This window comes from Bombina bombina, chromosome 4 (assembly GCF_027579735.1).
Source record: "Bombina bombina isolate aBomBom1 chromosome 4, aBomBom1.pri, whole genome shotgun sequence".
Taxonomy (NCBI): Eukaryota; Metazoa; Chordata; class Amphibia; order Anura; family Bombinatoridae; genus Bombina; species Bombina bombina.
Window position 1 is genome coordinate 751198850 of NC_069502.1, and position 15016 is coordinate 751213865.

Consider the following 15016-nt stretch of genomic DNA (forward strand, 5'->3'; position numbering starts at 1 on the left):
TTTTTAATATCACACTTCAATTACAGACAGTAGAGTTAAAGGGAAAGTCAACTCTAAAATTGTTATTGTTTAAAAAGATAATCCCTTTATTACCCATTCCCCAGTTTTGCACAGCCAAAATGGTTATATTAATAAACTTTTTACCTCTGTGATTACCTTATATTGAAGCATCTTTTGACAGCCCCTGATCACATGGCTATTTCTTTATTATCTTTTGACTTACATTTTAGCCATTTAGTGCAGTGTCAGCCACAACTCCACGGGCGTGAGCACAATGTTATCTTATGGCCCACATGAACTAGCAGTTTGACTTAGAATCCTTTGAAACATTAGGAATACCCAGTTGGGGGCCATACCTAAAACTAATAGTAAGAAGCTGCCTAATGGGAATAGTTACTTGAAACAAGGAGGTTGCTTCCCTATCTGAGGTGTTATACTCTTGTTCAGATTCCAAACTTTGAAGGGTAACTACTCCACACATATCAGAAAATGAAAATAGGGAATTGGATTCCACACTATTCCCAAGTGGAGTCTGATCTCTACATTCTGTCCCCTCGTCTCTGAAGTGTCTACGTAATGTCAGGTTTCTGACAAATTTGTTAATGTCTAAGATGGTCTGAATAGGTTACATTTTTGTGACGGACAAAACCCCAAACCAAGATTTAGGACTTTGGACTCATGTTCAGTTAAGGTGTAAGAGGAAACATTAATGATTAAATCTTTAGTTACTTATTTGTGATTTCCCTTAGCGAGTATCTGTTCTATACCCCCTCCTTTGTTTTTCATGTCTGACCGAAAAACCTGAGAGGATTGTGCATTTATACTAGATATAGTCTGATTTTACTCTATACAATCAAGAGTTAAAGCGTTGGAAACTACTGCCAATCGCTCGAATTTGTCAAAAAAAGATAGGGAGGCTTTATTGTCTCTTCAAAATAATCGGTCCATTGTGATCAAGCAAGGGGACAAAGGCGGCAACATAGTAGTGATGGACAGACAAACATACATTGACGAAGCATTGCGACAACTGACAGATGAAACATCATACTGTACCTTAGGTAGCAATCCCACCAGACATTTTCAACACAAATTAAGGTCTTTGCTGGATGATGGTCTTTATGAAGGGTTTTTAGGTAAAAGTACCTTTGATTATCTGTATGTTGTCAATCCAGTTGTTCCTATCTTTAACCAACCTGTTTATGGGTTGGTGGGAGTCTGTCTTCCTCTTCGGAGATAGTAACCCCTACAAGCATCAGGTAAATTATTACAAGAGATTTATTGATGAGCTCATTTTCATTGGCACATTTAATGAATTAGACGCATGTTCTTTTGTGGATTTTCTCAATCAAGGGATTCCCAAAATCAAATTTACTCATGAATGGCAGGAATCAGATATTAATTTCCTTGATATCAGTCTTAGATTTGACCAGACTCATAAATGCATTGATACCAAGCTATTTCATAAACCCCATTTTGGGAAATTCACTGTTACACGCCTTGAGCTCACATCCAAAACATGTATTCCGAGGCATTGCCAAATGCCAGTTCCTTAGAACAAAACGCATTAACTCTAAAGCAGAAATATACACTTTGGATAACATTTCATTACAACAAAGGTTTAGAGACAGAGGGTATTCAGAAAAAGTGATTAGTAATGTTCTGAAAGATGTGTCACAAATAGCTAGAGAGAACCTTTTGAAATCTGCTAAATCTACTACTAAACAGTCTACTGAGGGTCATATGGTACCTACTTTTGTAACCAAATATTCTTCACAATATTACAAAATATGCAACATTGTTAAAAAGTATCTTTCCATTTAATATGGGGATGAATTGTTGAAAGATACTATTAGAGATGGTTGCAGATTTGTTTAAGCAAGGAATCTAACTATTGGTAATATTGTATTCCCTAGTACATTAAGGAGTGAGAGTAATGAGAGCTCATGGTTAACCCACCATGGTACCTACAGGTTTGGTAAAAATTGTAAGGCATGTGAACATCTGAGTACAGGCCCAAGTTTTTCTTCATATGTTACTGTACTGACCTTTAATACCAAAAGGTGCATAAATTATTAATCCAAATTTGTGATTTACCTCATTCAGTGCACACAACATTTTAAACAGTACGTGGGTATGACCACCCGTGATGTTTGTAATAGAATTCGTGAGCACTTGGGGTACATCACAAACAATAAAAGATGTTCAGAACTCGCCAGACATTTCCTGGATATACACGAGGGCAACGTTGGCTCCTTCAAGTGGAAGGCCATTGAGGTTATTAGAAGCCCTATGAGAGGTGGTGACAAGTGGAATGTACAGGCGAGACAAGAAGCCTTTGGATTCACAAATTATGTACTTTAGAACCAAATGGCTTTAATGCTGAGAATGATATAATCATTTTTTTGGGAATGATTCATAATTGTTGCATTGTATGTTTACCATATGTTGAAAAAATATATTCTATATTAGATCATGCTTTCTGTCATCACACTAACGTTATGCATATATACTGTGTATATATATATATATATATATATATAATTTTTTTTATACTATATATTTTTTAAACTAGAGCGAGCTGCACTTAGTCTTATGGCGCGGTCGGGCCGGGCTGTGACTATACAGCTGGCCCGATGCGCTGTGTAAAAAAAGCAGACCCGCTGAGCAGAGCGCAGAGAGCGGGTATGTAAAACAGCGTTTTTTGTTAAAAATGAAAAGGGAATATTTTGTGTTAGAAAGTTTGGCTAATATAATGTTATATAATTCTGCACTATGTGCAGAATTATATAACATTAATTTTAAGGTTTACTGACCCTTTAAAAAGAATCCCTTTATTACCCAGTCCCTAGTTTTGCACAGCCAACACAGTTATATTTATATAGTTTTAACCTCTTTAATTACCTTGTATCTAAGCCTCTTTTGACAGCCCCCTGATCACATTACATTTTATTTATTATCTATGGACTTGCATTTTAGCCAATTAATGCAGTGTCAGCTACAACTCCACGGGCGTGTGCACGTTATCTATATGGTACACATGGATTAGCAGTCTCTTGTTGTAAAAAGCTAATAAAAAGCATGTGATATAAGGCTGTCTGTAGTTGCTTAAAAACAGGCAGAAATTTAGAGGTTTAAAGTTATAACGTATATTAATATAGCAATGCTTGTTGGTCAAAGCTGGGGGATGTGTAGTAATGTTAGTATATATCCTTTTAAATAACAATGTTGGTGTTGACTGGCCCTTTAATGGATACCCCCATAAAAAGTCAGGTTGAATCTAGGTTCATTGTCTCCTTTGCTGTGGCCATTTAGGATCAGCTGTAAATCACCTTCTATCGACTAAACATTCACTGTGCAGAATATTACCGTATAATCATTTTCATCATACATAGTATGATAAATGCTTTCCAGCCTCTCTGATGAGAGTGGAAAAAGCTGTTTTATGAGGTATTTTACACCATGCATGCAAAATAAAGAATGGATGTATACTTTAACCCTGCTTTCCTTAATTAAAGGGATATAAATGTGTGTGTGTGTGTGTGGGGGGGGGGGGAATGCTCTAATTTATGTTCGAGCATTTTATTATTGCACTCGTGCTTGCACAGGACTTTGTGTTTAATCCCTGCAAAGGGATTAAATACATATTTAAAGTCAGCTCAAGAGCGGCATTGCACTACTGGGTGCTAGCTGAATACATCTGGTGAGCCAATGATAAGACATAAATGTGTGTAGCCACTAATCACCAGCTAGCTCCCAGCAGTGCATTTCTGCTGCAGAGAATATGCTTTTTAACAAAGTATAAACATAGACCAAAATAAATTTGATAATAGAAGTTAAAGGGACATTATACACTAGATTTTTCTTTGCATAAATGTTTTGTAGATGATCCAGTTATATAGCCTATACAGCTTTAAAATAAAAAAAAGTAGGGCGGGCGGAACCTAAGCCTGAACTGACCAGACGCACATTGCCTGAGCTCCGGGTATAATTTCTATTTTATAACTAAATACCAATATCATAGACCTTGCAACCCGACTACTTTGATGACCACTACACCAACGAAGGCAGCAATGATAGTTCCAGACCCTGGTGATCCCCATACAGCAATTTAGAAGAGACACACTCGCCAAACACTTGCGGCTTTAACCTCGTGGAACGAATGGGATCACAGAGTTGTGGCATTTAAAGGCTTAGGGAACTGGATAACAGACTTAAGTACACCTTATGATCGCACTGCAGAACTGGTAATATTCAGATTCCTAACATATTCCTTTTTGGATAATATAGCTACGCTATAAATTTTATTTGACACGGACGCAGTGGTTTCTAAGATGGAGGTAGAGCTACAGCTTTGAGAGGAGACTCTTTGTAAAACTCTAGGAGAGCAAGTTTCTCAACTGATTGCGTCAATTGGATTTTGCTTTTCGGGAACAACAGAAAAACAAATTGCAGCCGACTGCTGCACTATTCCTACAGGTATGCTAATAGCGAGACCAGGTTTTGGCTGTGTGGAGGTGATAACCGCTTCAGAACCTACAGCGGCCCACATGACAGGGGGAAGATTGGAGAAATTATCGGCATCTGATCTGAGGCTCAGCGACATGTCCAATCCCCATATGAAAACAAATAAGCCTTATGGGAGACTCACAGCTGCAGCACAATACCACCGGAGGCTGATCATTCTTTCTCTGACAATGCTAGATGCCAGCTTAATAGAACCACGAGGGAAGTCCATCGCAGTTGTGAGACGCAGGTCTCTAAAATGTGGACACTCAGGCGGCTTTAATGATATTAGGCTCTCAAGACCAACTGGTGTGGGGTAGGATATCTTGTTCTATATAGGATGGTTCATTGGGTACACGCATATAGCTGTTTGCTTGGAGATCCTAATAACTTTGCCCTCACTGGACATCTATAGGTCTTTTATGAAAGACAATTCAAATATTGAATTATACTCATAATTATTTTGAGTATAATCCTGCTAGTCAGATAGTTTTTCGCCATAGCATATTTTGTTGATGATATCCCTCTGGTCTCTTTAATTTGGTTAACGTCTTCTAGAATACTAGTTCAGATTCTTTATGATAATTTATAAAAGAAAACATTATTCATTTGTATCACTGATTCGTTAAACTGGGGGTTTTATAAGCAGTTAACCCTAAACGCTGCATTATTATGGGTACCATAGTAGCATATACCGCAGATTACTAGCGGACACTATAGCCTATAAAACCGTTATTATTTACGATCAGTTATCTCTTAAGATATAAGCTGAAATCTTATCTAGAAAACGCATGTGTGGGGTTAAGTACACTACTACCTTAGCGTTTACTTAAGGATGATACCGTATTTAACATTGATATATTGTTTCTCTATACTTCATGTAACTATTTGATATTAATCATTACTAACCACTGTAAACTCTTACTGAAGAGGTTACTATTTACCAAAATACTTTATAACAATTGTATTTCCATCCAGATATTAATCTATGATTACTATATTATTTAACAGCTGCGACATAATACCGATAATATATCATTTTGGGTTAGTAACAGACCTGACAAGTGCTGTTTAACCGCTCATTACTGCAGTAGACCTGTGGATATTTATAATCTTGATTGCAGTGATACAAACTATACTCATATAGAATTCCATTCGTACATTAGACCAGACATTATTGATGTATATAACTTAACTTTCCACTACAGAAGGTGACCTAAGTGTGGTTTTAATTCATTCCTAATTTTATAAGTCACTGAATAAAATTTATGTTTTAATTTAATATCACAAGTTTATTCATTACATGCTGTCCTAACACATTTGATCTGCAAAACTACTAACCTCGAGTGCTAGTTTGTGTATTCTTAAAAAGAACAAGTCTCTTCTTGCTCTTTTCAATTAATCTTTATGATAATTGTTTTATGTGTGTTAATGAATATGTGAAGATTGCTCTAATTGAAGGGCAAAAACGTTAGTATAGAGAGAGTTTCCGGAGGAGGGGCTTAGCACAGGTAGCACAGGTAGCTGAGCTGAGCGCTGCCCTCCAGTCCCAAGCATCTGGCGGTGTTTTCCATGCGCCAAGCCCTGAGGAGAGGGGCTGCTACTTGGACGGCAAGTTACACACGCCACCGGAACTAACAGCGGAATCCAGCCCGCTGTTGAGAGATCCCCAAGCCTGAGGGGGACTGATAACACAACTTATGTGCCATAGGGACCGGTTATATCACTCTTCCTAAGAGGCTATATCACTATAATAAAGTCTGATACCGGTAAGCACAAGGCAGAGACAAACCTGTTATTAGCCCGCAACAAATCGCCAATCAAGAGTTTCCTCCCCGTACTGTCTATTCACTCACCCCCCCTCCTGGTGAAGAACAAGGGGAATTCCCCATTTTTGGCTCCCTGGGATAGTGACCTGCAACCGGGCGTAGCAAGGAGATTGTAAGACCGAAGGAACTCCCTCCTCCCCCACCGGTGCTGCGAGGGAGGAGGTGAGTACATGAGCGAGCCGCTTCAATAATTGGCGGCACCTTACCTGAAGTCCCGGTGAGGAGTGTGGCGGTCGAGCCTCAAACATTCAGGGACCGCTCCGGGACCTGGCTTAGCAGTGACCTGAGGTCTCCCTCCCCCCCCACCGTTGTTGCGCGGGAGGAGGCGGGCCGTAAAGGGAAAAAGAAAAAAAAAGCTTGCGCTTCTGGGTTTGTTCTCAGCAAGCAGTCTAGCATCACTTCCTCAATGTAGCCGGCCAGAGACGGAACCATCGCTTAAGGTTCATTCCTGAGACTGGAAAATATCCCAAAGTACCGGAGGCAAGGAGGGTGAGTACACCATAAGGGGTTAAAACCTCTGTTTTCTTTCACTTATTTGACGGTGGCAAAGAGTTATCAGAAGCTATAGAGAAGAGGGAGGAATAATTAAGCTTGGCAAAAGGTGGCTTTACCCTCATACAAAGCATTAGCCACTCACACATAAAAACTCCCTTGGATTACAAATTAAAGGCACTTTACTCAGATTAAAATCTAAGGAACGAAGAAGAAGCAAGGGAAAACCAAAAGACCTAAGCAAAGGAAGGAAAAAACATTAGGCTGTTAATGGACACATGTACAAATAAAAGACACACTCTTTTCCTCTTTTTTTTTTCAAGTCCAACACAAGTTTAAGCAGAGGGAAGCTAATTGGGTAGGAAAACCCAAAGAATATAATAACGCATATGTAAGGAGGATAAAAGTATTAAGTTTTGGACCTTATCGATTAAGAAAGACTGGCTCCCTACCTTCTTTTCTTCCCCTCCTTTTTTTTTTTTTTTCCCCCCCTCTCTGGAAACAGCTGAAAGTGTGTTTGTCATGTTTTCCTCTCTCCGCTATTTTCTTCATATGGTTTGTTTAATATAAATGTCATAACTATGGCTGAGTGATACAATGTTGAGAAATATAAGAGCCTAAGGTGGTTTCTTTATTATTTTCTGTAATGGTTTGCTGATTGTAAATACCATAATTACTGTTGACTGAGACACAGTAAACCTTATAAAAATCCAAGACTGGCTTAGGTCTAGCTTGAATGAGGTTCACTCTTTGCTGGGCTCTCACCTTCTCCAGTTTTTACTTAATTGGGGAGGTGAGATGTAACTAGTGAAGCAGTTAAGTAGTGTATCACATTGTTTTCAGAATTCTGTCATACCTTCTCTCAACAATTCTTGTATTAATATAAGTGTCATAACTATGGCTGAGTGTTACAATGTTGAGAAATATAAGAGCCTAAGGTTGTTTCTTTATTATTTTCTGTAGTGGTTTGCTGATTGTAAATACCATAATTACTGTTCTCACCTTCTCCAGTTCTTACTTAATTGGGGAGGTAAGATGTAACTAGTGAAGCAGTTAAGAAGTGTATCATACTGTTTTCATAATATACCACATAAGCAAGAAGCTCTGAGCCTCAGGGTTAATTAAAACTAGAGGAGGAAGACAGGGCAGAGGGAGGCAAAGGAGGGGTGGAGAGGGGGAAGGAAGAAAAGGACACCTTGGTCTCAGGATCTACCTATTTAAAGCTAAAAACTGCTAAGGCTTGACAGCACATAATTCTAATAATTGCAATTTTTCCTCCCTTTTTTTTTTTTTTTTTTTTTTTTTTTTTATTTATTTTTTTTTTTTTTTATTTGATTTCCCCATCACGTTACCCACAAACCACACATATTCACACACAAAGGGAAAAAAAAAAAAGGGGGAAAAAATAATTTTTTTTTTTTTTTTTTTTTTTTTTTTTTTTTCCTTTCTTCACCTCGCGCGGGGCTTGGCTCTCAAGCCACTCGTCTTAACACAAGAATTTTCTAGCTTTTTATAAAATCACTTGCACACCTCATCATCACTACTTAGCACCTTGAGTTGCTATTTATAATAATCACTTTTTCAAAAACTCACGATCAGCACATGGACAAGTTCCTAAACACTTCTACCAAGTCCTCTTCCCCAAGCATGGCAGGCAGACATAGAGAGAAAAAGACCAAAGGAGCCGTAGAGATCATCGCAGATGCGCATTCTGCAACCAATTTAAATCCAACAAATGAGGTTTTCAGTATGCAAAACCTGATTACTAGCATATCAGAAGCCCTGTCCCCCAAATTTGACGCCCTTAGAACGGAGATAAAACAAGACATAGCCCAGTTATCCCATGAAATTAAACATTTTTCTAACAGACTGCAAGAGGCAGAGCAAAGGGTCTCAGATCTAGAGGACCTCTCAGTTGTTCAAGGCTCCAGACTAGAGGATTTAGAGACAAAACTAAAAAAAATGGAGCTGAGACTAGAAGACTCTGAGAATCGGTCTCGGAGAAACAATATCAGGATAATTGGTATACCCGAAGGGAAGAAGTCCGAGAATCTATCTCTATTCATAACAGAAACTCTCGGTCAAATCCTTGAAATATCAAACACATCTGTAATAATTGAAAGGGCCCATAGAATTGGTCCACCCTCAGCTGATAACAAACCTAATAATAGACCAAGGCCAGTTATAGTACGCTTCCTAAATTACTTAGAAAAAGTAAATATGATGCAACAGTACAGAAAAAAACAACCTATCAGCGTAGATGGAGCCAAAATCTTAATGTTTCAGGATTTTTCGGCTGAAACCTCCTTAAAAAGGAGAGAAATGGCACCCATATGCACAAAACTAATTCACAAGGGATACAGGGCAATTTTAACTTACCCATCTAAACTTAAAGTCATTACTACTGATAACACACATTTATTTGACAATGTTAAAGATGCAGAGTGTTTCCTAAATGAAATAGAATCCGCAGGACAAGTTCCCCTCCTGCAGGAGACTAATAGGTAATGACAGTAAATAAAAATTATGTTTGTTTGATTAGCCTAATAAAGGCACATTATGGTTCTAATACCAACATTGCAATTTAGGATAGGAGGTCCCTCTCAGGACAGGGGCAAAAAAAGGGGGGGACGGCTTCCCCCCTTTTTTCACCTAATTGAGATTCCAGGTCCCTATTTTTTTAAATCCCCTTTTTTTTTTTTTTTTTTTTTTTTTTCTCTTTCTCTCCTCCTCATCTCCCCCACCTCCCCCTTCCCTCTTCTTTCTTTCTCTCATGGTTTTATCTTACTTTTCATAAATTAAAATTCTAAATGACTAAATTTCCAGAGAAGTTTAAGGTAATATCATGGAACATTGGGGGAATTACAACACCCATAAAAAGGAAAGCCATTGTTTCTCACATGCGCAAGCTGCAAGCAGATATAATCTTCTTGCAAGAGACACATCTGAACATGGAAGAAACAATGAAACTGAAGGGTTCTTGGATAAAAGAGGTGGTTGCCTCACCTAGTATTAGAAGGAAGAGGGGCGTAGCAATCTTGCTAGGCAAAAGATTAGACTCTGAGATACTCCAGGTAAGGGGGGATCCAGAGGGGAGATTTGTAATGCTGAAAATCCGAATTGCTAAACAAATATACACATTAGTTAACTTATATGCACCCAATGAATTAGACTATGATTTTTGGAATTTTATACAATCAACGATCTCACTCCACTCAGAGGGCTATCTGATCTTGGGAGGGGACTTCAACATGGCTCCACAATCTCCACTGGACAGACTGAGGCATAATAAAAGCCAAGTTAAAGGTAAAAAAGATAAATTAGAAGCAAAAATATTTAAGAACATGTGTCAGAACTTATCGGTTAAAGATATTTGGCGGTCACAGAACCCTGATGTGACTGATTATACTTGTCTATCTAAGGCGCACAAAACGCTCTCCAGAATAGACTTATTCTTAGTTGATGAGAGACTATGTTCAAGAGATATTAAGGCAGGAATTACCCCCATAGTTATATCAGACCACTCTCCTATTTTTTTAGAGATACAATTAAACAGCACAAGGAAAGCTCCACTGAGATTTTGGTTTCCATATCATTTGGCAAATGATTTAAAATTCAAAAAACATTTAAATGACAAATTTAAAGAGTACGTTCAATTTAATTCTGAATATATTGACAGACCGGAAATCTTTTGGGGGGCAGCTAAGGCAGTTATTAGAGGGGAAATAACAGCTTATGCAGCCAAATTATCTAAAATTTTAAAGAATAGAGAGAAAGAAGCCACTAATTTTGTGATAAACTCATATAATCGTTATCTCTTGCAAAAGTCATCTTTTAATTGGGCCAAGTATATCAAGGCTAAGAACGAACGAGACGCCTTAGTATTGCTCCTGGAAACCCAAAAAGATCTCAGATTTCAGGCATGAATGTATCGTTATGGCAATAAATCTGGCAAATTACTAGCCAATCTAGTGAAGGGAGAAAAAAAATCCTCACAGATAGACAGACTACAACAGGAAGGGCTGACACTCACAAAATCAGAACATATTTTAGAGAGCTTCACAAAATATTACAAAGACATCTATTCCTCAAGAACTACAGATATAAATCAATCTCTGGAATTCTGGAGCAAATTAAATTGCCCCACAGTCCCAGAGGAATTAATTAACAATCTGAATAAGCCAATATCGGAGGAAGAAGTTAGTAAAATGATATCTATGTCATCTTGTAACAAAGCTGCTGGCCCAGATGGGCTGCCTAATGAGGCCTATAAGATCTTAGCTCCAGAAGCGGTGCCATATTTGTGCAACTTATATAATGACTTTTATATTAACGGTAAAGCCATTCCTCCAAGTTTCTCAGCTTCATTTACAACATTACTTCTGAAAGGGGGCAAAGACCCACTCCAAAGAGAGTCTTATCGTCCTATAGCTTTACTGAACTCAGAATATAAAATTTTGGCTTCAATTTTAGCTGGAAGACTGCAAAGTGTTCTTGCACATATCATACATAAAGATCAAGCAGGTTTCCTTAAGTATCGGAATTCTGCCTCTAAAATTAGAGAAGTTCTGTCAGTAACAGAATATTTTTCACAGAAGATAGATAACGAGGAGGAGACAGGGGGAGCCCCAGATCTTGCCATAGTGGCAATTGATGCTGAAAAGGCCTTCGACTCCGTGTATTTTAGCCACATTTTTACATCCTTAGATAAATTTGGATTTACAGATAAGTTTACAAGCTTTATAGAAAATCTTTACAAAGCACCCCATACAAAACTGATAGTTAATAACCTTACATCAACGGACATTGAAATTCAGAGGGGAACGAGGCAGGGTTGCCCCCTGTCTCCTCTTCTATTTGACTTAGCTATAGAACCCTTAGCAATTAAAGTTAGACAGTATCTTCAAGGCGTCACTATATTCAAGCACGAAATAAAAATCGCACTATACGCGGATGATATTCTTCTTTACATAGCGAACACAAAGAAAAATATACCCAAACTTATGCACATTATAGAGAGTTTTGGATCCTTCTCTGGGTATAAAGTAAACACAACCAAGTCGGAGATTTTTTGGCTTAGAAAAAAGACTAACTCACTGAGCAACTGTCCATTTAAGGAAGTCACAAATTCATTTAAATATTTAGGCATTAATATCCCAGTTAAACCATCAGACTTGTACAGACTCAATATAACACCTATTTTATCATTCATACGAGAGAAACTGAAAACTTGGTTAAATTTACCAATTTCACTCTCTGGGAGAATAGCGCTATACAAGATGGTCCTCCTCCCAAAACTTCTTTACGTTTTACAGAACACTCCACTATTCATGTTTGAAAAAGACATTCGATTACTTAACTCGGCAGTTAGAAATTTCTTATGGCAAGGGAAGAGATCTAGGGTATCATTACCCAAACTCTCTGTAGGGAAGGAATTTGGAGGGTTAGCATTGCCAGACATAAGATTTTATAATTTAGTATTTTTAGCACGCACCGTGACAGACTGGGCTTGCTCTAAAAATTATGTGACCAATAACTTAGTTGATGAGAACATTTGTTTTCCCTTTCTTCCAATAGGACTGGCTCATTGTGATCCAAAAGCATTACCCTCAGAAATAAAGAAGCTCAGAACTATTCTGAATCCCATTAAAGCATGGTGGAAGATTGGGACCCTCTTAAAAGTTAAATGTAAAGTTTCACAATACTTGCCAATAAGGGGAAATCCCGAGTTTTGCCCGGGCCTGAATTCGGCAATTTTTGATAACTGGTTTGCTAAAGGCCTGATGACAGTACAGCAACTAATAAGAGTAGATTTAAAATGCGTCAAATCATTTGAGGAATTAAAAACTGAGTTTAAACTAGTAAATAGCCATTTTTTTGCATATCTACAAATAAGGCACTACATATCAGAATTGGTTAAAACAGCAGGATGGGCCTGGGGCCTGGGAAAGATGGAAAGCTGGTTGCTATTAACAAAGAGCGGTCATACGTCAATCACCTTTTGCTATATATCCTTAAGTAGCAATAAGGGAACTCCAATCTTAGAACAGATGGCTTTAGGGTGGAGTAGACTGATTGATCCCATTAGTATCGATATAAGTTTTATCCAAAAATCTATCACTAAAGTATATCATGCCACACTCTCAGCAAACTGGAGGGAGGCACATGTCAAGATGCTGCATAGAGCATATTTCACTCCAGAAAAGGGCCAAAAATTGCACAATGCAAATTTTAACAAGTGTCCAAAATGTGCCTTACCCGCTGCTGATTTAAAACATATGATATGGAGCTGCCCGAAAATCAGGCAATTCTGGCATAAAATCGAGTACTGGTTTAGTAATATACTGAAGGTCTCCCCCCTGGATCTCTCACTCTTGCAAGTTGTATTTTGCATTAAACAACATGTAGAGCAACACCCCCAGGAAAAATTAGTAATCCTCTCAATACTAGCAGTCAGATATTTAATTTTTAAATGTTGGAAAAAACACAGGGCTCCTGCACTTTCAGAAGTAAAAAACTGCCTTAAAAAACAATGCATGCTAGAGCAAAGAGACACTGATATAAACAGCGAGGAAGATATAAGAACATTTTTTAAGAAATGGTCAGTTTTCATCAAAAGTTTTTCAGAAAATGAGATAGAACACATGATTTTTCCATTTAGAAATTCCGAACTAGTACAGTTAGATCTTTGGTAGGTGGGGGGAGCTGGAGGAGAGGGAGGAGATCCTTTTTTTTTTCTTTTTCCCTTTTCCCCCTTTTTTTTTTTTTTTTTTTTTTTTTTTGTTTGTTGTTTTTGTGTTTTGTTTTGTTTTATTGTTTTTTGTTTTTTGTCCCCCCCCCCCCCTTGTTGGTTAAGAGAGTTAAGACCTTCCAATAGGAAATAGGAAGGGATGGCTATATAAAAAGGAAAATTCGTAAATTGATATATGGTTTACAAATGAGACGCCCACAGAAATGCTAACAAACACAGTTTTCATTCCTTTATTTTTCTTCTTCTTTCTCGAGTAATTTATTGCTTAACTGATAAATAAAAGATATAAAAGCAAGAGGATTCAGGCAACAGGTTATGAGAATATTTGGGTAATTGAGAACAACCAAAGATTGTATTTTGTATTGAATTAAGTTACAATATTTATGTCTCAACTATCACTTAGTATGTATAAGAAAAATCTTTAATTTTTTTTTTCTTTTATTATCCTTTGTTTTTCGTATAACTAATGATTGTGACATTGAACAATTTCTGAATTTTTATCCTCTCTGTATTCGACTGCATGTTGTATTCCTGAATCCTCTTTAATAAAAAGACATATATAAAAAAAAAACGTTAGTATAAGATTTATTAATGCAGATGATATATGTATTGTGGGAGCCTACTAAGTTTTGTGTATAACTAAAGTTATCATATGCTTTTGTTTTGTGTTGCACTATATTTGTTTACAGGATGTCCACGGAAGGTTCCATATATGTTTTTATTATATTTAAGGGTGCAGATATATATATGGAAATGCCATTTGTAGATGCAAGGTATAGTCTTACATTAGCTGGGGTTTATTTAACCTGTTAGGAGTATATATAACACTATCCTGTACACTCTTTGTACTTTAAACATACCTACAAATATACATAACCTAGATAACATAGGGAGATACCATAGTGGAATCTCATCCCTGCACTTATTGCTCGTTTCTTTTTAAAATGACATACGAGATATAATAATACGGTTGTGCCGTCGGCGGACGAGACGGGGCAGCTTAGTCCTCCTATTTTGTCTTAGTGAGGAATGTTTGTGTAGTACAAATTCTCTTAGGTCTTAAACTCCACTACTATACACTAGCCAGTATTTATGATTCTTGGAGGACCCCTAGAGAACGGGGATACCCCCAATCTAAATATTGCCTACATAATTGACATACAATTGTAAACATATATGGACAAACTTTTAGCCAATATTATTAAATATAGAGTAACCAATGTATATCTCCCCGCTCATATGTTCCTCATTATATGACCCACTTGAATACAGGAACTGCTAAAAGATATTAGACCATCTACAGGAGCCAATGACCCTATATGAGTAGTGATCTCTCCTACACCTTATGATTACTGTCCTTGCCAACCATAGTACCCATTCTCTAGTCCAATGGGATAAGCTAATACATGTTTACCTCGGGTCATCATACATAGTTAGCAGC

At 37.5% G+C, this 15016-nt stretch overlaps 1 protein-coding gene across 1 annotated transcript in view; it reads right to left on the reverse strand.

The window, feature by feature from the left end:
• Nucleotides 1-15016, reverse strand: part of LOC128656872 (DNA-dependent metalloprotease SPRTN-like) — a 218297-nt gene that overhangs the window by 68757 nt on the left and 134524 nt on the right. The window lies entirely within an intron of this gene.